The following is a 25395-nucleotide window of genomic DNA, read 5'->3' as shown; positions in this document are numbered from 1 at the left end:
TTGACCAGGACGATGTTAAAGTGGAATCAAACAAGCTATTTGTGAAATATTAACGAATTTAGAAAGCCATCATTGTCCACTGCGCGGCAAAACTTTAACACACAACAGATTTTTTAATTTCAGCTCTTAAAAAAATAATTTTTAGCTTTACACCCTACTTGCAAGTATTACTATGCAGACAGTTAGGTGGAGGAAGTGTTACGGAAATGAAAGGACGGAAATGTATTTTATTTCTGGGAAATATTTCACGAATATTTGGGTATGAGAAAGCTCTGTACAAAGTGGGAGCCGCGCGAGCTCACTTTTAACCAAAAACAACGACGAGTTGATGATTCAGAGCAGTGTTTAAAGATAATCAAGCGTAATAAACCCGAGCTTTTGCGTCGATATGTGACAATGGATGAAACATGGCTCCATCATTTCATTCCGAACTCCAATCGACAGTCATTCGAGTGGACTGCACATGATGAACCCGCTCCAAAGCGTGGGAAAACGCAACAGTCGGCTGGCAAGGTCATGGCGTCTGTATTTTGGATGCGCATGGAATAATTCTCATTGGCTACCTTCAAAAAGGAAGGACCATCAACAGCGACTAATACATAGCGTTACTGGACCGTTTTATGGACGAAATCGCCGAAAAATGGCCCCATTTGAAGAAAAAGAAAGTGCTGCTTCACCAAAACAATGCACCGTGTCACAAGTCAGTGAAAACGATAGTAAAAATTCATGAATTGGGCTTCGAATTGCTTCTTCATCCACTGTAATCTTCAGATCTGGCCCCCAGCGACTATTTCTTGTTTTCAGATCTCAAGGGATTGCTCGCTGGGAAGAAATTTTTCTCGAATGAAGAGGTAATCGCCGAAACTGAGACCTATTTTAAAGCAAAGGATAAATCGTACTACAAAACTGGTATCGAAAAGTTGGAGGGTCGCTAGAATCACTGTATCACCCTTGAAGAAAATTTTGTTGAATAAAAAAAAACTAATTTTGCCAAAAAAATAGGTTTTACTATGGTAGGTCGGGGCCTTTTCAATTGACTTGTTATTAACGAGTTGAATTTAAAAATATGTGCAGTGCTAAAGTTTTGTCGCGCAATGTATTTCATTGCCTGACATTAGGTGTAGGATATAATGCCATTAACATATTCGCCATAGTTCCTTAAGAAGAAATAGACTGGCGGGGTTGAACTATACTATCTTGTGACCAATTCACGTTACTTTGGTAACAAATAAAAATACTCTCGACTTGTCCGCCACAGGCTGTCAACATCAATCCGCCTCCCTTGTTGAAAAACTATTTATCAGTTAATCTTCAAGAAATATCCGGTTATTTTATATTTTTTCTTCGGTGGGATTCTTTCAAAGACGTCCTTTGTTTACTTGTGTATTCTTAAGAAAGCGATTGTCTGGATTTTGTCAGGCTCGTTCTTTTAGAGAGACCATTTCTATTCTTTTCGATAACAGGGCAGTACTCATATGTAATTACCAAATTATAATTTTAATTTAATTGTTAGTTATTGATTTAAACTATTATGATAATACTTCCAATATTGTTTGTTATAGTATATTTATATTTCGGGAATAGGAAAAAAAACAAATAGTTAAGCTGCAAGTATATTTTTATTGTTTTTCAAAATACTCGCCACGATGATCGATACACTTAAACATAATTAAAGCATTTATTCCATTCCGAATGAGGTATCTTCAAAATATGATTTTTGAACGCTTTGATAGCTTCTTCGGGTGATGAAAATCGTTGACCACGCAGTTTATTCTTCACGGATGGGAACAAAAAGAAGTCATTGGTTGCCAAATCAGGGCTGTACGGCGGATGACCTATCAATTCAATGTTTTGAGTGATCAAATAGTCTCTTGTTTGTATCGATGTGTGAGATCTCGAATTGCCATGATGAAGAATAATCCGGCGTCTTTTGTTTGTTTTCCTTATTTCACCAAAGGCTTCTGGCAAACAATCAGAATTTATTGTTCTATGATCCTCTAGAGGCACTGTTGCAATATGACCAGTTTTCCCGAAGAAACATGCTATCATTTTCTTTAAGTGCTTCGTGCGCGAACAACTTTTGTTGGATTTGGTTCATCTTGAAACACTCATACAGTCAACTGCTGCTTACTTTCGGACTCATACGAATATATCTATGATTCGTCACCTGTGACGATTTTATAAACGACTTTCGAAGCACCGCGATTGAATTTCTTAAGAATTTCTTTGCATCAATCGACACGAGCTTTTTTTGAGCGATTGTCAAATTGTGTGGGATCCAACGCGAACATAACTTACGCACAACTAAGTGTTTATGTAAAATCGCATATATGCTCGTGGAACTAATGCTTAGGGATGCCTTAATTTCGCAATAGATGACATGACGATCTTGATTAATCATTTCGCATATAGCATCGATGTTTTCTGGCACAACAGCGGATTTTGGACGACCTTCACGAAACTCGTCGGACAGCGAACTATGACCACGATTGGATTCACTAAACCAGCGATACACGGTGATTTTTGATAGAGGTTCATCGCCAAAACTCAAATTAAGTTGATTGATGCACTCTTGTTGTGATAATCCACGTCGAAAATCGTAAAAAATCATCGCACGAAAATCTTCACGATTCAGTTCCATTTTTTGCCGAGACGAAACTTTCAACTAATCTTAATATAAACAAATAGCGTCCGTACGACAAAATGTTCTGGGTACGTATATCGTCAAAAATGTCAAACTTTACGATGGAACCGTCGGATGACGTTTATCTGGGATGTTATTGAAGGGTATTTCCAATCATTCAGTAACCGACCATCGCCTCGTCTCCAGGTAACACAGCTACCATCCGTTTGATCTATTTTGTATTTTCCATATTTTTATATTACTTCAATAAATAACGCTCACATAATGTAAACACCACTATTTCATTTCGTTTTACCTCCATTCACCGAGCCACATAATTTACCCTAAAATAGTTTTCAACGGAATGTTGTTCATTCTTGTACCGAAACTTCCGCCAATAGTTTCAATGATGCTAGAGATCTGAAACTCCCCATAAGCGTTTAATTATGCTGAGGTCTGGCTCTTGTGCTGGCCAGGAAAGATATTTGATGCTATTCTGATGTTCACAGTAAGAATTTCATCGTTGAGAATGTCGAGATAATCAATTATTCGTTGATGTGAATGAGGGGAATCAGCTGAATATCACGAATAGGAATAGGAAGCCTTTTGTAGGAAACAATTTTTCTACTCATCAAATGTCTAGGTTTTGTCATCGTTTTAAGGGTATTCCTTGCTAATTTTATCAAAATTGTGATTTACAAAATATCTACATCGATACCCATACGTCACCAGCGTGAGATATCAACAACATTCGATATCTATCACGCATTATTAACAATATCCCATTGTTAATAGTTAATTTGTACAGAAACATACGACTAAAACTAATGAATGAACCTAGAAGACTCAAAATAGTTTATAGATCATTTTTCAGTATAGTTCGTTTGAGCCATGGTCGAAAATGATTTTCAGCATTATTTCTCACTTTCTTTATTTCAAAGTAGTGAATTGTTAGAATAATCAATTTTATTTTTTATCTTTATCAATTAATGAACAATTAAGTCTGAAGCACCTGCGATAATGTAGGTGACTGTTGCAGACAAAGGCCAATTACGTTTAATGATTTTCTAATGTTTCTAAGATCGAACGCTGAACGGTAAATTAACAGAAAGTCATTAATAGCAGCAAGCCAGAAATTATTTTTGTAAAATTTATTTTTCATTATACAGATTTAGTGGAGAAGTAGTGTCCTACGGGTTTTAAATCTTTATCGTGGGTTTGTTTGTTGATATTTTATAGTTTATTAGTTTAGCAAACTATTTACCAATTGTCATAGTGCTTACGTCACAGTGCCGTTAAACGTACTTAACTATATTTGTAAGGCTTACTGATACCATATCAATTGCCCTTTCAGATAAGGCTAATGTTAACCTTGATGCAATATTATATTTCTGACAAGCAGCCGGGATAAAACAATTAATATTTAAAGCAAGCTTCTTTAATTACCTTCTTTCTGTACATTGAGAAACAATTTAGGCAACTCAACAGTTTATGCATCAAGTCAAAAAACTTCTGACGTCTATAGACGAATAACTGACGCCTGTAGACATGTGCAGTAATACCGTATGACAGAAAGACTCATGACCATGAATTAGGTGTCGATGTGAATACTTCTTCTGAACTAACCCATTACTTTTTGCGCTTGAAATTATTCTAATAGACCCACTTTTCATCGTCTGTTACAATACGCTACGGAAAACTCAACGCTATAATCAGTGTATTGTCCTTGAAGGGAATTATGTTGAATAAAAAAAAACTAATTTTGGCAAAAAAAATGTGTTGACTATGATAGGCCAATACGATATCAGGCACTTTTCAGTGGCTTTCGATTTGATTGCTACTTTAGGGTATCTTTCGTTAGCTCGACTGGACCATCTTTAAATTCATCTGCCCACTTTTTACCGATAGGCAGCGAAGGAACATAGTCCCAATACATTTTTGTCAACTTCAGATGGACTTCCTTAGCAATTACAAAACGTCTACTGCAAAAGTTCATACAAAGTGCTATGAACAACAGTGTGAAGCTGTTCATATAAACTATTGGTATGTCCTATTACTTTTTTCTGATTAGAACGCCATATATGTATCTGACCGAGATTTTTTCAGCATACCCCTAGTAATATGTTAATTATTAAGTAAATATATTCTTCATTAAGGTTCTCGTTACCTAAAGGAATAATTTTAATAGGAATATAAATTTGCCGGCTTGGTGGTGCAGTGGTAAAGGCGAAGGCACGGTCCTCCTACTGTTGCGATAGCCGCGGGTTCGAATCCTGTTTTGTGTTTAAAATTAAATTACATTTCGTTTAAAATTTGTGAATGTTCTAGGCAAGTATGTAAAATCCGACAAGGAAAATGATCCCAGTCACGCCAGTAACCAGGCTGGGTAAGACCGGATGTCTTCTGGGATGATTTCTAAAGTTGGTCACTCGCCAGTCGGTAGGCTTAATGCTGAGGACCGTGGTTCGGAGCCCACGTTAAACTTTAGGCCCAGTCCAGATAAACCCACAGTTGGTAAATGGAGACTTTAAAATATATATATATAAAAAGGGAATATAAATTTAATAAAGGAATAAATTACCACATACACTACGGTTAGTTTTGTAATTAATTCGTCATTTTCTGAAGCTTTAAATCCACAACAATAATGTTTATTACAATAGCCATTACAAATCACATAGAAATAGATGCGGTAAATATAGGTTGGCATAGTATCAAACTATTTCAATAAAAACGAAATAAATTCTTGACCAAAACATTTGTTTATGCGGTAGTTTTAAAAATAGTTATGGTTCTCATATAATAATGTCAGCGATTCCTATACTATGTACCAGGTGTGTTGGTAATTACTTTTCGGTTTTATCGCTAAAAAAACATGATTTTTGCAATGGATAGTTATAATGTATTCATTAAGTATTAGCTATTTGATTCCATACATTTTGATGATCTCTTGGGCAATTTGTGGATGCCATTCCAATTTCAATGCAATTTCATATATTAAATGATATATACCCAACACGTATTTAGTTTTACATTTACAAAATATTCAAATAAATCATAGCTGTGTGGCTAAACATTAATAATATAATCTTATTGTATAAGTTGCGCTTTATCTCAAAAAATAATCAGTGAAAGGATGTCTGTTCTGTGTTAAGTTGATATAAGAGCGTCATTCTTAGGGCCTTTTATATTCTCTTTAACAGTCAAATCATAATAAGTTTTAAGTTACAATAGATAATTTAACCATCACATTTTTTTTTCAATCAGTATTGGATTACTGAGCATTTCTATCGTTCACACATGCTACCCGTATTTGATGTATTGTATATTTGTATCTTGTCTGTTCCTTTTCTGTTAGTCTTTTGTCACTGACACATTGTGACTGGAGTAATTTTTTGTGTTAATATTTCTGGAATTTTCTGTCATTTTATTGTCATTTTGTATTTATAATAAAAATAATCCAAATACGTTTAATCTTTTTTTTATATCTTAAAGTCTCCTTTTACCAACTATGGGTTTATCTGGACTGGGCCTAAAGTTTAACGTGGGCTCCGAACCACGGTCCTCAGCATTAAGCCTACCGACTGGCGAGTGACCAACTTTAGAAATCATCCCAGAAGACATCCGGTCTTACCCAGCCTGGTTATTGGCGTGACTGGGATCATTTTCCTTGTCGGATTTTACATTCTTGCCTAGAACATTCACAAATTTTAAACAAACACAAACATACATTTACGACCATGCCCCAGCAGGATTCAAACCCGCGACTATCGCAACAGTAGGAGGGCCATCCCATCGCCTTTACCACTGCGCCACCAAGTCGGCTATGTTTAATCTTATTTTACTATTTGGAAAGTAACAAGGGCATAATAGATAATAGACATAATAATAATGATGATACTTCATTCTAATGTGTGCTTATGAATATTTTTTTTAATGTGCCAAAAGTGAGTCGTAGATACACATATTCTCTCTCGTAGTAATTTGGAAAAAAGGAAAGAGATTATTTCTGGTCGATTATGTGGCAAAATTTCACTGCGACAGCTTCATTTTGAACGATGTAAAATTATTTTGTGTTCCTTGGATTTGTTGATGATATTTTAATAATATTTTCTTTAATTAATCTCCTAGAACGCCAACAATCTGCCCATGGGCAATAAGTATTATTATATGATTTCAGTTATATAATACAACTATCCTGACATGTATTCTTACATCACAGCTTAATTTTTTCATTTGTAAAATATCTACTTTACCAGTTTTTTCTTCATTTATCTTGTTTTTGAGTTCCTTTCATATAATATGTCAGTTGCGCCATAATAGCATTACATTCTTTTATAATTTTATTTATTATCATTATTATTTCTAATCCTATTTAGCTAGAGTTTCGTAGGTTAGTGTCTTGGGACTACTCTTATATCTGTTCTACCCTGCTGATATCTGAACAAAAGAAACAGTACTTGCAACATTGACATCTCTATCTAGAACTCTGTCAAATAGACTAGAGACTGGAAAATATGGCTTAATAGCTCGGAATCTGTCCATGTCAATTTTGTATTGCGGTGAAGAAACAAAAACTCAATTATATCGCTGGAGAGATGTCCAATCCTATGGAAAGAACCGTACTGTAATATTCGAGAATTTGACTGTGAAACATTCAAAAGATTCACTAAATCACATCAACGTCGAAGTATAGCTACTGGTCAACGCATATTAAATCAAAATATTGCAGCGAACTAAACTACAATAACTTCGATAAAGTGTATTAGTGTCGCTATTAGCTTTAACTGAAGTTAGTTTAATTTAATTATAATGTATATAACAGGTCTATTGGAAAGTTCCCGGCCTACCATAGTAAAATTAATTTTTTTTGACAAAGTTAGTTTTTTTTATTCAGCATAATTCAAAATAGGCTTCAGTTTCGGCGATCACCTGTTCATTCGACGAATTCGAATTTCTTCCCAACAAGCATTCTTTTGAGGTCTGGATTCACATATTGACGCAAAAACTCGAGTTTATTACGCTTGATCATCTTCAAACACTGCTCCGAATCATCAACTCGTCGTTGTTTTTGGTCAAAAGTGACTTCACACCCACTTTGCACAGAGCTTTCTTATACCCAAATATTCGTGAATGATGATGTACACATTCAGTTGATATCTTTGGAGCGTCTGCTATTTCATTCAATTTTAATTTACGGTCATTCAAAATGATTTTGTAGAATGTTTTCGTCGGCAACAATCTCTTTTGGGCGTCCACTGCGTTCACCGTCTTCGGTGTTCATTTCACCACGTCGAAACTTAGCATACCAATGGTTGATTTTGCTGGGGCAGTGTCCGAATTGAAAATTCCTTTTTATCCATTTTTTCACAATAACAAAGGTTGCTTCACTCGAAATGCTATAATTCACAAATTAATGATCCGTCAGCTGTCAAATTTGTACACGAATCTTTTGAGGGTTAGGACTAACTAAAAAACATATGGATTTCATTCTAGTAGCGCCATCTATGTGTCAGGCCGTGCACTTTTCAACTGACCTGTTCTTAAATATATATATAATTTTATTTAATCACATATAGTGATCCCACACTCGTCTTGCTTGTGTATTATTCAAAGTATACATATAGAGTAATAATCAATTAATTTGTAAATAAAACTATTAAGTTTATGCAGTAAAATTTAATCACATATAGTGATCCCACACTCGTCTTGCTTGTGTATTATTCAAAGTATACATATAGAGTAATAATCAATTAATTTGTAAATAAAACTATTAAGTTTATGCAGTAAAATATATATATATATATATATATATATATATATATATATATATATGTGTGTGTGTGTGTGTGTATATTAAAAAAATATTAAAATTTTATACTAATTCAATGTTTTTGTTACAGGTAAGTTTCCATATCATTAGTCAAGATTATCAAGGTCAACACGTGAGTATTTTGTTGCATCAAAATATTTCGCAATATTTTTTTAAAAATTAAACATTTGGAAGCAATTTTTATCAGCAGTTATATTTTTTAAATGTAAACACCTTCTATCTCGATTTACTTTAGAGTTTTTGCTTAATGTATAAAGTTGACTTTCATAGCAGTTTTTATACCATGTAAACAGTTGGTTTTAAGAGTTATCTTTCAACTTTATTTGCAGATTAACTTGAGTCCTGTCCAGATAATGCTTGTGTTATATTTTTATTGTCATTTGTTTTTCTTTGACAATATGAAAATATATTAAAAGTGAAAAAAATAGTCATGTATGATATTAAATATGATGAAATGATATTCATGACTTTATTGACTAATTTTTTAAAAGGTATTTGAGTTTGTTTTAAGGTAGAATAACGAGTACAATTTCTTGTTAGATATGTAATGTTAAATAAAATGTATTTTGGTTCGTCCCTTTGTTACATACAGATTTATGATGTAACTCTGTTTATATATGATGATTAATTAATATAACGATTCTAACAACATTATGTTTACTGTTCTATTTGTTAGTATATTAGTTAGTGGATAAAGGCAGAGCTTTGAAAGGTATTTTTTTTAGTACTAACCGAACGCTTTAAATTTTAAAATTAATGAGATAATAGATATAATAGAACAGTTGTTGTAATTGCTGCGATGAAATGAAGCAATCAACCGCGAATAAATTGCGGAGTTAATGGAAACAACGAATAAACGCCGAGCAATCTTTCATTTTGAATAACAAGTTGCCAGCGTCTAGTTGTCTGGTCGAGTAAATTGCTCAATTGAAACTTCAAATAGTTTGGAATTAAAAACATCATATTATGATTACCTAGTTGAATGTACGAGGGTAAAATGAAAAACGCTAAATCTCTCTAAGAAAAACTTCGATTTTTAGTGAAAAAATCAATCTCCATTGACTTTAACACAGCTTGTCCGACTTTTTTCCATCTATTCCATCGGAATTCTTTCCACGAAGTAAAGAATTGAGAATATATTAATTTACTTCATCATCTTAACTTCTTCATTGTACCGAATCAGAATAATAGAGAGGTGTACTTGTGTACTGTGATTGCAGTGAAAATTGACATCTATATTTCTTCGTGGAAAATGCTTCCCAACTCTTTCCACTTTGGATGAATCTTTTTAGGTGTTAATCCCTCGAATATACCTCGAACATTTGTACTTCATAATGATATAAATGCATTCTTTTTACTCTTTATTCTTTTATCTCTGTTCTATATGCATTCCTCTGATACATTCAAGTTTACAATTCACAAGGTTGCTTAGATCGCTGTCCGATTTTCCTCCTCTGTTGAATTCTGTTGAATATTTTCTTTTTATTAAGAACTTTGCTGTTTATATCGAAGCACAAATTCATGGTTTTTCAAATTCTGACATTTATTTTCATCTCCTGGCTTCCATTATATTCGATTTTTATACCTAGATACTTAAATGCCTTTACAACGTGGGGTAAAAGTCCCGCTACCATTTTGATTGCCTATAATTTTGCTCAAAGAAAAGATAAGTAAGTTTGGTTTTGATTGAAAATTTATATCGGCTAAATGGTAACTACGATTCGCTATGCAACTCTTTTTAAGGCATTTTTTTATGATATCATGCAACATCTGAACATTTCTTCAATTTCGTGACGAATATTGTCTTTAAGATGTTCAATCGTTTGGGGCTTATTCACATAAACTTTTGATTTTAAAAAATCCCATAAGTCCCAACCCAACATCATTCAATAATTGAATTGTTGAACGAGCTGTGTGTGCTGTGGCCCCATCTTCCTGAAATCGCATGCTCTCTAGTCCTTGCTCTTCCATTTTAGACATAAGAAAATTTCGGATCATTTCTTGGAACCGTTCAGCAGTAAAAGTAACTGCAACACCTTGATCATTTTCAAAAAAGTAGGGACTAATGATATTTCCAGCATGAATACCACACCATACAGTTGTTTTTAGTGGATGTAATGATGTTTCATGAATTAATTGAGGATTCTGTGTTCCACAAACCGACTCATTTGTTTATTGACGTGGCCACTGAGAAGAAAATGGAATTCATCGCTCATTATCAATTTAGACAAAAATCTTCAATTTCACCAGACAGCCTTAGGATTGCATTACTGTACTCAACTCGTTGATCAGGATCTCTCGGTAGCGATTTTTGAACTAATTGAATTTTGTACGGGAACATTTTCAAATCAGTTTTCAAAATTCGCCTTAAACTGCGTGCAAAAATCTGTAACTGGGAACCACGTCTCCGAATTGTTGTTTCTGAAGACTCTGCAACACTATCGTGCACCAGAGCCACATTTTCAGCGTTACGAAACGTCCGTTGTCTTCCAGGACGAGGCCTGTCTGCTGTTCTACCGTACTGCCGAAAAGTCGCATGTAAACGATAAATTATGGTTTTGTGAGGCACTGGCCAATTAGGTTATTTTTGACGCAATTTCCACTGAGTGGCAATAATGGAACGATTATTTTCAATAAATGTTGTCACTATTTTTGTTCGTTCTTATGGCTTATATGTATTCATAATAAAATTTAGACGTCTACACAACAGAATGGTTAAAGCGAAACTGAGCTTAACGTCACATAACCAAGATGGCGCACAATCAAAACGGTAGGTCAACTTACTTAAATATTCTTCATAAGTTTTTATTCTTTGAAAGTTCTTGTAAAGTTAGAAAATGTACCTCTATAGATATCCATATTTAACTATTACGATAGTAAAATCAATTGTCTAACAGTTATAGTGGAAATTATTTACAATAATCAAGATGAGTCTAATTTAAGTGCTAACAAATTGAATCCATAATGTGTTATGACATCTACAATGTTATTACCCATTAATATTTTGTTTTATGGATTCTGTCTTAAAACTATTGATTTATAGTTTTCAGTATGGTTTTCTTTGTCGTACATAATTAATATAAACCTATTTGTTTTAACTACTAGGACTATACAACCTTGTCGTAGTCCAGGGTCTCTAATATTACATGATACATACGTCACACCAGGGTCAATATTATTTCTAAGATGCAGCTAATGGTCTATAGTCATTGATTTACGTGTTTTACGTTACTTGGTGTCTCTAGCTGGGCTTGAATCCAATTTACATCAACAGTGTCATATGATTAGATGGCCCAGCCGTTCATTATATTAATTATGTCTCTTTCAGTAATTTATTTACTGTTTCTGAGTAGTGTTGTTTTTTTCTTGGCTTTTTAAAAGATTATTTTTAATGATTTTGGCATTTTAGTACGTATGTTTTGTTATATTGGCACTACGAGATAGTTCGGTTCTACTGATAGAAAAAATTGAGCATTTTTTATTTAAAATATGATCCAACGCTATTCATCATTTATTTAATAAATATAGTAATTTATATAATAACATTTTCTTTATTTTATGTTAATAAAATAAATAACATAAAAGTTGCTTTACTTATTTTCTATGTTGACTTTGGTTATTTATGTTTCCTTGTCATTGAAATACGGATGATTTGGCATTATACATATTAATGGTCTAGTATTCTAAAAATAACCGTAATATAACTAACCAGTGGTGCCATTTTAATACTACGAGACCCGCAAAGGCTTCATAGATTGCCACTAACCTTGTTGGTAGCCTATAAAGGTGTCTGTTACGTGTCATTTGAACTCTTATATGGTTTGAAGGTCTTTGTGGCAGACAACATGTTTATATGTCAATAATTTTTCCTGTCACACCTCAATATACACAAATAGTAATTAATTGGAATATATTTTAATATTAGCGTTCAGTGAAATACTGAATTTACAAGCAATCAATATTGCTATAATAAAGAGAAAATATATGTAAAAGGAAAATTAAAGTATCGATAATTTATACATGCTAAATGCTATAAATGCTATTTGGATTGGCCTTGTCGATGGAGACGATAGTAAAAGCAGGCCAGTCCAGAACTGCTCATGCGCATTTATTCTAAAATAGCCGAACAGAATTCACAGCTACGCTGAATTGTAGTTAAGAAGTAATTTTTAGGTTAATTTTATGTTTACAAAGTTTTATTAAGGTAATATATTTATTTATTATTTAATAAAAATGAAAAATAGCAACAGACAAGGCAGAAAATAAGTGTATAAGGTATGGGTTATTAGTAAAATGTTATAATTTTGTAGATTACTATGAAACACAGGAATACTTATGTTAAATAATATAAAAAGAGAGTTTCTTTAAACAATTAAAGTAAAAGTAAGAATTAAAATTTTTACCTATAATTTTTTGATTTTGCAGATATTTCAAAGGATTAACAGAAAGTAGATGTTTAAATGATGTCATGATTTTTAGGATGGTTAAAGATAAAGAAGGTGTAAAGTAAATTAATAACGTAAGACATGAAGCTTGGTGATTTATTATTTCTTTCGGTTTATATAACTGTCCGGGGCCGATAAATAGTGCAGAAAAATTGAAATAATACACTGTATAACAAAATTTATTACATAGCACATTTTTACACATTTTTAATCGTTTTATCCTTACATTTTACTTACTGACAGACATTTTATCGTAAATCAAGGCGATGAACATACCGAATTAAATCCCATATATTCAGGAGTTCCGCAAGGTAGTGTACTGGGTCCAGTACTGCATCTTCTGTATACGGCTGATCTGCCCACCACAAAAATAACTAATGTGGCAACATATGCAGACGATACAGCAATCTTAGCATCCCATGAAGATCCAGTCACAGCATCAATAAACCTACTAACCCACCTGGAGCAAATACAATTATGGTTGAAGACATGGCGCATTAAAGCCAATGAATCAAAATCCACGCATATAACGTTTACCCTGCGTAGAAGAACATGTCCACCAGTGCATATCAATCATCGTCAACTCCCCCAAGCAGAGCATGTTAAATATCTTGGTATGCATTTAGATCGACGCCTAACCTGGAAGAAGCACATACTCTCTAAACGGAAACAACTGGGACTAAAATTATATCAAATGTATTGGCTCATCGGGCGCAAATCCAAGTTATCATTAGATATTAAGGTATTGCTGTATGAGTCTATACTCAAGCCCATTTGGACATATGGAATTCAACTATGGGGTACCGCTAGCAAATCTAATATATCCATCATTCAGCGGTTCCAAAATAAGGTGTTGCGTGCCATTGTTGATGCTCCGTACTATATTTCAAATAAAGTGATACAACGCGATATTCCTCTAGAACCTATAACGAGTGTAATCCAACGTGTTTGTGTGAAGTACTTCGAAAGAGTGTCAGTGCATCCCAATGTACTCGCTAATCAGCTAAATATGCGACGTGATAGTGAAGTGCGTAGACTAAAACGTTTAACACCACCTGATCTGATTACTGGACATATGTAGAGTTTAGAATAAGACTAATTAATTAAGATAATATTTTATACAGAAGATTGCTTAATGAAGTGATTTTCTACATGTCATGTATATATAATATAAACAGAAGAAATACTTATTGCCAATAGGGCAGATTGTGGACTCACGAAGAGTAATAAAAAAAAAATATTTTACTTCAAATTTGCCTAAATGCTGTAAAACTGTGTTTATTATGAACTCTAATAATTATTCTATTTTTATAGTTATTAGCATTTGGTTGTTCAATATCCAAAATCCTTTTCCGCGCTTACCAAAAATAATACAATCATAAAGTAATTGTTCATACTGTAGCATATACTTGTATAAATACAAGTACTTGTGTAAATAATAAAGTATAATGTAGTAAAACTACTTGTATAAATAATAAAAAAATTAATTTCGTCAGCTCTTGTAATTTTGTAATGTACACATCCACCAGCTCTATAAATTTGGTTTTGTCTGTTTCATTAATAATTTTTCTCATTTCTTCTTTCATTCGCGCTCTAAATTCCATACTTTTTATTTTCCTTTTACGTTGAATGTTCTTTTTATAACATGTCGTGAATATATAGGTATTTGTGGCCTGGTTCCCATAACTTTTATCTATCTTAGGCTACAATTTAACTAAAACAGAATATTATACTAATTCCTTATACACTTTTTCACTATTTTCGCATTGGTTGGTCTTAATTTTCTTTGTTGAATAATAAATAACTATTTTACCTTAATAAAAGTGGGTGTGAAATCTGTCAAGCTGTAGTTTAGAATAAATGTGATCTTTTTACGTTGGAGTACTGGCTATTGGAAGTTTTTCATAACCTTTGTTCCATCTGTGGTTCTCAGAAGACCTATTGATAATGTTTCTCAGTACTTTATAATACTTACTTACTCAATATTTTATCTCTTAATTTCTGAATATATGTTTAGGATATTTCCTTCCTTAATTGTATACGATAAATTTGAGAATTTTCTTTATACAGCAGTATAATTGTGTGTAAATATTTATTCTTAAGGCTGTTAATACAAATGTTGCTTTTTTAGCTGTTGCAATAAATTTAATTGATTCATAACCATTTTTCATAAATTAAAGTGAGATAACTGTTGATTTTACTTTCTGTTAGATGTATAATATTTTGGATATTGTAATATGTTGCATTATTTTGTTTGTATTCGTATGTATATTTGTGAATATAATATTTGAATATGTATTCTAATTGAAAATCTATATATTGCCAAGTATGTGTTTTTATGACTGATGATTATCACTATTTAGAGACCAGGCCACATTAGCTGTCATCTGGTCCTATTGATGGTACCATCAGTTGTAAGTTACCAACAGTTTCTATTAATGCAGAGAAAAACTTGAAGCTTTTCTTCGCACGTTTTCAGTTCTTGTTTTAATAATAGAAATTGTGTATTGTATTTATGGAGATTTAAGTAGAAACAGTAAGATTTAAGATAGAGTTAACTATTTAAATATCAGTTGATTAGGTTTGTATGAACCGGATTTTACATGACAATGCTCGGCCACTTGTGGCAAGAGTTTTGAAGTGTATACTGTTGCAGTTCGAAAGGAAAGTTCTGTCCCACGTGTTCTGTCTGATTACCACTTGCTCAGACCGATGCAGCGTGGTACATTATTTCAAAAGGGTTGAAGAACAATGTTCTTTCCACATAAAATGCAGAGAAGGGGTAGTAAATAATGGAAAATATTTAGTTTTTTAGTACCAATTTTTCTTAATAAATGCCTAAAAAATCAAATAATAACCAGAGATTTTAAAAGATTACTGGTTAATATATTTTTACAGTTAATCTATCAATAATATTGGATTAAACAATAAATAAAATTAAACAGTATTTGAACTCGTTATTACATCTAACGTCCACTTAAAGATGCTTTCGATTATTTATTACATCAAACACACAAAATCTTGTCAACATTGTTGTGTGTTTCTATTTTAAGTATCTATCGACGTTAATATTATAACTCTTTATCGTATTTTTCGTAAACAAATATCATAGACAAACCTTTTAATTCTTATCGTTTGGGTAAATATGAAGAACCCTCACCATATATCGGCATCTCTTTGATTAATCAGTGTTACCATCAACTTTCTTGGAGCACATACCTCTGAATTCGGTTTGAGTGACGAAATGTATTCAAAGAATATATTAATTAGTATATGTAGGTAAGTTAATATCGCTTTATACATGATGAATGTTTATGCTTTCATGTTATGCATAAATATATCTTTTTATTTGTTTTATTTTATTTATTAATTTACAAATTAATGTATTACTGCTGTTATGCTGTACTTGTATTAATAGACCAGCAAGGCGAGTACAGTATTAATATATCAGTTTTTATTTTCCAAATTAACATAAAACTAAACTACTTAAGCTACACGTTGCTGGAATTTGGCAACCTTATTTCATGTTTTAAGTTGAGATCTTGTATCACTCCTCTTATCTATTTGATTTAGAGGTCATCGTGAAGCTCTTCGTTGGTTACGTAGCGATAAGCATTGGATTTCTAGTTGGTATTTGCACTGGAATAAAGTGGAGATATTAATATGTATTTTCCAGTCCCTTATCCATTTGTAAATCTTGTTGACCGTTAATTATACTTTTTCTAACAGACTTTTTCTTTAGACAGAGATCGTTTTTTGACATGATAACTGTCGGCAAATGTTCCAAGTATTGTTTTTGTTGTTGTTGTGATATCAGCAGTATACAGCAGATATAGGAGTGGCCCCAAGTCATTACCCTGTGAACTCCAACTGATATAGGTTTAAGTGTTGAGAATAGCCCTTCATGTGAAACTCTAAATTTTCTTTCGAAAAGATATTATTCCACCAGTGGACAGTAATTCCGCTGTAGCAATTTGCTTATGTTACTCAATAATAATAAATGGAAAAGTGTTCGAATTTAATAGTTAGGTTGGTTTATTTAACATTTGTTTACATTAATTCTTCTCATTTTTAACAATAGATATAACCGATCAAGATATATGTAAGCATCTAACAGTTATCTTGTATATTAGGCTTATCAAGTGTGTTGTAGTTTTAGTGAATTGCTTTTATTAATAGCTGAAGCTCAAGTTCATGTATATTTAATTTAGTATAGGCCTAAAATCCTTCCTCCGTATAAACTTTAGTCAGAATGTCACCTTCAGAAGAAATCTGTTAAAATTTCATGATATTCTACTTATAAGTTTCTGAATTATTGTTCTAAGAGTTACACTACTTTTGTTATTTTCGAAACAATGGATCAAAAACAATTTCGTCTTTTTAATTTTCCACTATTTCTTGATGGGAAAAATACCGCGCAAACGAAGCAATGACTTAAAGGGTGTTATAGGAACTCGGCTTCATCAGAAGTAACAATAAAATGTTGGTTTGTTGGCTTCAAACGTAATCGTAGAGACCCCGATGATGCAGAACGCAGTGGACGTCCGAATGAGGTGGTAACACCAGAAAGCATCAAAAAATATCCACAAAATCGTTTTGAATGATTAAAAAATGAAGTTGCGAAAGTGAACTTCGTTAACTTTTCGGAATTTTTGGCTTTATCCGTGATAATGGATGAAACATGTATCCATCACTTCATCACTTTTTGTAATCTGAGTGGACAGCAAGTGGTGACAGGCCTCTTGAGGCAAAAGATAAATCGTTCTATAAAAGTGTTGAAATGTTAGAGTGGTGCTTGAATGATTGTGTGGCTCTGGATGGAGATTACGTTGATGAATAAAGTCAATTTTGAATAAAAAAACGTTTTCTTGTTTCTTGTTGCCTTGTTCTTGTTTCACCCAGGACTTTCGCCATGTGTCAATGGTCACTAGATGTATTACTGATATTGTTCCAGCAGCGGACAGTAATTCCGCGGTAGCAATTTGCTTGTGTTACTCAATAATAATAAATGGAAAAATGTTCGAATTTAATAGTTAGGTTGGTTTATTTAACATTTGTTTACATTAATTCTTCTCATTTTTAACAATAGATATAACCGATCAAGATATATGTAAGCATCTAACAGTTATCTTGTATCTTAGGCTTATCAAGTGTGTTGTAGTTTTAGTGAATTGCTTTTATTAATAGCTGAAGCTCAAGTTCATGTATATTTAATTTAGTATAGGCCTAAAATCCTTCCTCCGTATAAACTTTAAACGTGCCATATTTTATGCTTCTCTCTTCTCCAGTATCCCTCAAAAAGGGAGGCAAACTATTCGCTAAGCCGATTGATATATGGATTTTATCATTTTCTAGCGTCTGTTACAAAGTTATGTAATGCATCAGTTGTTATTTTACTTTTCCGATAGATATTACTGAAAGAAGCCTTCTAATTAATATCAACCACTTTTCTTTTTTTTTTTTCAATCGAATATCGCGATAATATGAGTTCTAAATCTAGTATATCGACATTTATCAAACCAAAACATTCACTTGACATAAATTGCGAAACCGTTTCCAGAAATACCGCGTAAGATATACTTTTGTTGGAATTTATGTTTTAGTGAATCGGGTTAAAAATAGTGCGTAATATAAACGCGATAACGTTTTTATAACAATACGTTCTAATAGAAGCTTCATGACATAATTAAAATTGATCGCACAATAATTACTAGAGCTTTCTTAAATAAAGTAAATGCTTTATTTTTTATTGAACAGAAATATTTGTTAACAAAAATCGAGAGAGTAATCGAAGTATTACCTAATTAGCATACCTATTATTGCGATAAAAACAGTCAAAAGTATTTTACTATTTATCTTTAACAATTTTAATCTTTTTACCCTATTACATTAACAATCTTGAAAAATATCGTTCCAAAATGCTGCTATATTAATATACAATATATTGTTATTTACAAACCAAATACCAAAAACATCATAAAACTATATATAACCTATAAATCTATTTAAGCATAAATTGAGTATATTTTTGTCAAGGTCGCGGCTAGGACGACAGAACTAGAACGCTAAAAAAACAGTCGAATGAAAAGTCGGACCAAAAGTAGCGACTGAAACAATCGATAGTAAAAAGTAGGCAATTACTAAACAGTCGATTGTCGATTTCAGTCGATAGTTCCCAACACTAGTCTAAATGCTGAATAAAACTAACATAGTATCTTTGTTCTCAATTATTTTTATTTTACCATTGTATCTTGTTATTAGACAAGTCTCTTTTATTGAACTGGACTTTTTAAATTTAAAATTTAATTTTTAATTTTTAAAGAATTTTAATTTTAATTTTTTAATTAATTAATTTTTTATATAACATTTTGACACGGTGCGTTGTTTTGACAAAAGATCCCAAAATTTTCTTATAAAGCTTTTTTATTCTTTTCTGAAGTTTTAATCTATATTCTACAAAATTTTAACAGGAATTATCTTAACATTGGGCCGATATTTTCGAACTATCGTATTGATTTTTATTGCGGGTACCATTCACCGGGTTGAATCCGTAAATAATTGTCATTGATCTCTATCGTGTCTCAAAGAGTTCACGACATTATTTTCAGTCGATTAAGGCTGCCACTGGGTTCTTGTTGGTTCTCTCAGGATTACAAATACTCCTTCCATTGTCGAATTCCGTTCCTATATACCTATGTCCTTTTTGTTAGCATTTCCGCTAGGTTTATACAAAATTCCCGGCCTAACACATAGATGGCGCTTGTTTTATTGCATTCACCGCTTTTCAGTTAGTAGTCACCTTCAGAAGAAATCTGTTAAAATTTCATGATATTCTACTTATAAGTTTCTGAATTATTGTTCTAAGAGTTGCACTACTTTTGTTATTTTCAAAACAATGGATCAAAAGCAATTTCGTCTTTTTAATTTTCCACTGTTTCTTGATGGGAAAAATACCGTGCAAGCGAAGCAATGACTTAAAGGGTGTTATAGGAATTCCGCTTCATCAGAAATAAACAATAAAATGTTGGTTTGTTGGCTTCAAACGTAATCGTAGAGATACCGATGATGCAGAACACAGTGGACGTCCAAATGAAGTGGTAACACCAGAAAGCATAAAAAAATATCCACAAAATCGTTTTGAATAATTAAAAAATGAAGTTGCGAAAGTGAACTTCGTTAACTTTTCGGAATTTTTGGCTTTATCTGTGATAATGGATGAAACATGTATCCATCACTTCATCACTTTTTGTAATCTGAGTGGACAGCAACTGGTGACAGGCCTCTTGAGGCAAAAGATAAATCGTTCTATAAAAGTGTTGAAATGTTAGAGTGGTGCTGGAATGATTGTGTGGCTCTGGATGGAGATTACGTTGATGAATAAAGTCAATTTTGAATAAAAAAAGCGTTTCCTTGTTTCTTGTTGCCTTGTTCTTGTTTCACCCAGAACTTTTGTCATGTGTTAGTGGTCACTAGATGTATTACTGCACTTATTATTTTAGATTTTCTTTTATATCCCTATTTATACCTACTTAGAGGGTCCAGAAGTCTTTATCATTATAAAGCCGGTTTTGAAGACATCTTATATACTAGGTAGTTGCATGTATTTTGATCAGTGATATTTATTGGTAACAATGCGAAGTACCAACAGTTTAAACAACAGTTAAACAACCTAACCTAAATGTTATATACAGTGATTTTTGTGAACGTTTCTCTTTATAGAAAAAATATATCGTTTAAATAAGTTGTAGAAAACAATGAAACATATTTTGATTAATATATATTGTTTTCAGTATATTTTATTGTTTTTATCATGATGGTGTATTCGAAATCAATTCGATTCTTCAAGACCTGGTTTGCAAATTCCTGAAGCAACTTGATGCGTTGCTTAAACTGTTAAATCTAAGGTAACTTGATGTTACTGTAAGAATAACAAGAATAATATTAAAGAAATTCGCTTTGTATCCCAAACGTTATACTTCGCATATTTGTAAGTTCTTTCGAGGTGGTTACTTATTTATATCTTCTTTTACGAACATTCACACTAACAGCTTGATTAACCAAAGCGGTGAAGCATAAAATTAAAATTTAATTTTAACGGTTTATTGTTTAAAAAACATCTTGTGACGTTATGTACTCATAATCCGTTGTGGTTCGATCTTGCGTTATCATATACATTAAAACCCATTGTTTTATGCGTTCTTTTATGAATGAATGAATGGATTTTCGACGCAGGTGTTCTGAGTTTACGCGAAGAAATTTAATTTCCACGAAATACCAATCGATAAATTATTTCAAGTGATAATCCGAAATAAGTGATTTCCAACTTAATATAATAAGTAATTTCTGATAAATAAGTGAAAGGAATGATGAATATAGTAATGCATAATCGTGACTACTATAATTAATTTTATATTCAATTGTTATTTATATGCTACCTGCCATATTATTTGTTAAAGAATGACCGGACACTTTTTGTACTGATGAAAATTAATATTCTGTAAAAAATCGAATCATTTATAACCATATTTGATATATTCTTTGTTTCACATAAAATACACATGCCGGGACAAAACTATAGCTCATAACAAGTTTGTCATTAAAACTCTTAATAAAAATAAATTCTATGATTAAAGGCTGTTAGTTATGACATTGATGACAACATTACAAAGAGATCGCTATTGTTTACTTGTAGGTTTTGTGTAAAATCGTACCGAAAAAGAAAGCCAGTTCAGCAGAGAAAGTTCTATATGTTGTGCTGCTATAGATTTTCACGAAAAGGTAGAAATTGCCGGCCAAAATTATATTTTTCAACAAGATGATGGTGCTATTCATACTGCTGAACTCATTAAAGACTATTTTTCAGAACACAAATTCAAATTTTAATTTAAAAGGCCAGCGCACTATCTGGGATATTATTCAAAATTGTTGGAATAACTTTTACGATAGCAAACAAATTAATATTGTTGAACAACTAAAAGATACTATCCAAGAGTTAGATCAAGGTTATGTTAAAAACTTCTAAGAGACTATTTGGAGTTATGAATAATGGAAGAGAATGTAGCCATTAGTGATATAAACTGTGCTAAAGTTTTGTCGATGAGTGTATGTTTAAATGTATGAACACGTAAATCGGCGATGCTTGACAAGGTAGCTTTTTTAAAATTGTCCAAAATACAGTTAGCGTGGTCTTTGAACTTGATCCTACACATCCAGATATTTTTTTGGCAAGCTCTCAATGCATTTGTATATATTTTTTACTCGGTATTTTGTTGGCATTTTCGCCTCTATTTCAAAATAACTGGAAACTTATTCATATGTCGGGTAATACTGGGAATCTAAGTGGTTCAATATCAGGTGCTTTTGAATATGGATAAAGCTAATTTGAATAATGAGCCATAACCTATTTGGTTTGCTCATAAAAGTTAGAGGGCTAAGGAATTATGCAAAATGAGTAGAAATTAGTAGAAAACTCATTTATATTTTATTAGATTTTATTGTAAATGAAAGAGTTAAACATCTACATAATGACATATTATATTTCTTGTTCTTAATTCCTTCATTTAACTGTTTTTTCACGTTAATATTTTATTTATCAATGAAAAAACTCTTAAAAACTTAACTTATGTTGGAGTATGGATGCCATAAGCTTCACACATCATTCGATGACCTTCAAACGCCCTCTTTTCTACCCTTTAAAGAAAAAAAGTAAAAACTTGCCGCAAATCCGATTTATGAAGCCGTTTTCAACGCAGTGAAAAATTCGTTTGTTCACATTTCGCCGAATTGATACATACTGGAATAGTGAAGTTTGTCAGTGGGGCTCCAACATGAATTTGGTTACAAATGTAACCGATACGTTAAAATTAATTTATAGGTCTGAGAAGCATAATGATTTGCGTCACCTTAAAACATCCCAAACATGCTTTAGTCTCAGGTATCAAGCATTATATTCCTCGAGTAAAGACGTCCAGAACGTGTCAAGTAGTATCTACCGTATATTCATTTTATTCAAAAACTCTTGTACCTCTGGAAACTATGGAAAGACATGGAAATATGCAAAACAACCAGTTTATAAATACTATCAATAATCTGAATTTCTCAACGAAGCCACTGTCATTTTAACATAGGCACCATGAACATTACATTTTATAATAGTAAAAAAAATAACTATCATCCCTGTTTTTTATTTTGGATAATTGGTCATCTTCAAATCTGTTAGTTGAAATCGTTAATAACGCAGTCCTTGTAGACAATATTAAAACCGAATTAGTAAAATTGTCTTATCCGAAGATTTTTCAAATATGTCTTTAATGGCGCATGTTATCTACTTCTAATATGGTTAGATTTTCGTGTCGTTTAGACTGGCCTCCGCTAACGATACGCAGTCGTTGAACCTTGTTTTGTAACCGAGCCGATGCGTATATATATACACACACATGAGTGTGAGAGTGTGTGCATATATGCCAAGGATGTTTTGAACGGAGAATATTTTTAGGTAGCGCAAAACAAAGCGGGCCGCTTCTTTCCGGAATTGGCGCCATCTGGCGGTCGTTTCCGAATTTTCGTGTTTATCAAACGCTGGAACTGATCGGAGACACCGGCTGGCCGATACGAAATGAAATCCTGTTTCCAACTAAGATGTAACACGTGTGTTAGCAGAAAGAAGCTTATGTCTTAACTCAAGTTATCGACGTGTTTTTTTCAATTTGATATAATAAACAAAATTATACTCCCCAAAATATAATATATGACGTAAAATGTTACTATAACTTGTAATGGGTTGGGGAGAAAATATTTTTTGTTTTACTATGGTAGGCAGGGGACTTTTCTATCGGCCTGTTATATAAATGGAAAATATATCAATTGCTAAACATATTGGAATGTAATAAATTGCATAATTATACTTTTTTATATACTCCCTGTATTTTTTTTGAATAACTACGTAAAATAAGTCAAATACCATGTCTTTTGCCATAAACACATAAATATTGGAAACTGTTATGCAATTAAAATCATTTTAGCCTTATCGGTTCAACTCAATTTATTTTAAGATAAAACAAATTGTAGGATGCAAATATTTTTATTTGTCCCCAGATTACTTGGTTATAATAATTGAGTTTGTTTTCTTTGACATCGCCGCTTTTAGGATTTAGTAATCAGTGTCTATAGTACCGCCGAATCAATTAAAAAAATATATTACACAATTATGTTATTTTTTTACTGGATTTGTAAATAAATAAATTTGTAAATAAATATTTTTGGACATGAATTATTCCGGAACTTTTTTGTGATATAAAAAATATTTAATATAATTTTCTGCTTCAAAATTTAATTGTTCAGTTGTCTTGAGGGGTACATTTAGTTGAATTCTTTTGAGTAATAAAAACACTGATATTAAATATGTAAGATTTAGGTGAATTTCTTTAAAAAGTTTTAAAAAATTATACAACTATGACTGTGTGATTTATTATTTTTATACAGAGATAAGGATGATAATTAAGTAATTAGATACACGTTTATTATTATACGTCACATGGTAAATGTGTTCACATTAAGCTGTATTTCCGAGTAGTATCAAAGGTCGAGATTCGAGATAAAGTATTTTGTGAATTTTTAGCTATTTTAAAATACTGATCGCATTTTCATGACTTTTGTTAGTCAATCGATTAAAGTAATGGGAATAATGTACTAGAGAATATTTTGGCAATTTGTAAGAACTCTACAATCAATACTCTACTCAATAATCAATATTAAGTACACTTTGAGTACAAAAATATATTTTCAACAAAAAGTCTAGATAATTCGATTTAGATTTAGAGGAACTTGAATGATTAATAGAAAGTAAAAAGGACAGAAAAAACCATTAATAGATGAACCTCAAAAATTATATCTCCAAAACCAACAGTTTTTTCATTCCAAAAAAATATACCACAATTGGGTAAAAGAACTAACATTTTTAATTTGTTTTCAGAAATAGTTATATCATCCTCTAATATTCACAACTTCAGTCAGTCTCTTCCATAGCTAATTTCGATCTACTAAGCTTTATTTTCCTGCAATTTGTGGTTGTTGTTCACTCTCTTCTATAGTGTCTCTTTAACTATTTGTAGAGGTGAAATCTTTTCCTTAATGACTGTGTGGTAAGAAAATGTTCCAAAAACTGTCTTTTGTTGTTGGGATTTTGGCAGTGCTGAGCTGATATAAAAGTAATCTAAAGACACTAGCCCCTATATTGAGGATGCGTCTTTATGTGATACTCTAAATTTTCTTTTGAAAAGATCTGAAACCAGCAATTGACATTAGTTCCTTGGCAATTATTTACACATCTTGTGGATGAGTCTCAAATGGCATACCTGATCAAATGACTTCCAGGAATATTACAGGGTAGTCTTTCTTTAAATGAGCATTTAGTAGATTGTTGAGTGGTGATTTCGAAATCCAGACTGAAAATGTGGTACATTAAGAAGTGGTTTAACATGCTTTAATGGTATTTT

General features: G+C 32.2%; 1 protein-coding gene across 1 annotated transcript in view; it reads left to right on the top strand.

The window, feature by feature from the left end:
- Positions 1-25395, top strand: part of LOC143201165 (hypoxia-inducible factor 1-alpha) — a 377382-nt gene that overhangs the window by 38722 nt on the left and 313265 nt on the right. The gene's annotated exons all lie outside the window — the stretch shown is intronic.

Source organism: Rhynchophorus ferrugineus, unplaced genomic scaffold (assembly GCF_030347505.1).
Source record: "Rhynchophorus ferrugineus isolate W39M unplaced genomic scaffold, kcgeb_rfMv2 rfM8, whole genome shotgun sequence".
Taxonomy (NCBI): Eukaryota; Metazoa; Arthropoda; class Insecta; order Coleoptera; family Curculionidae; genus Rhynchophorus; species Rhynchophorus ferrugineus.
Note: the sequence above shows the minus strand (reverse complement) of the source record. Positions and strands in the feature narration are given on the sequence as shown.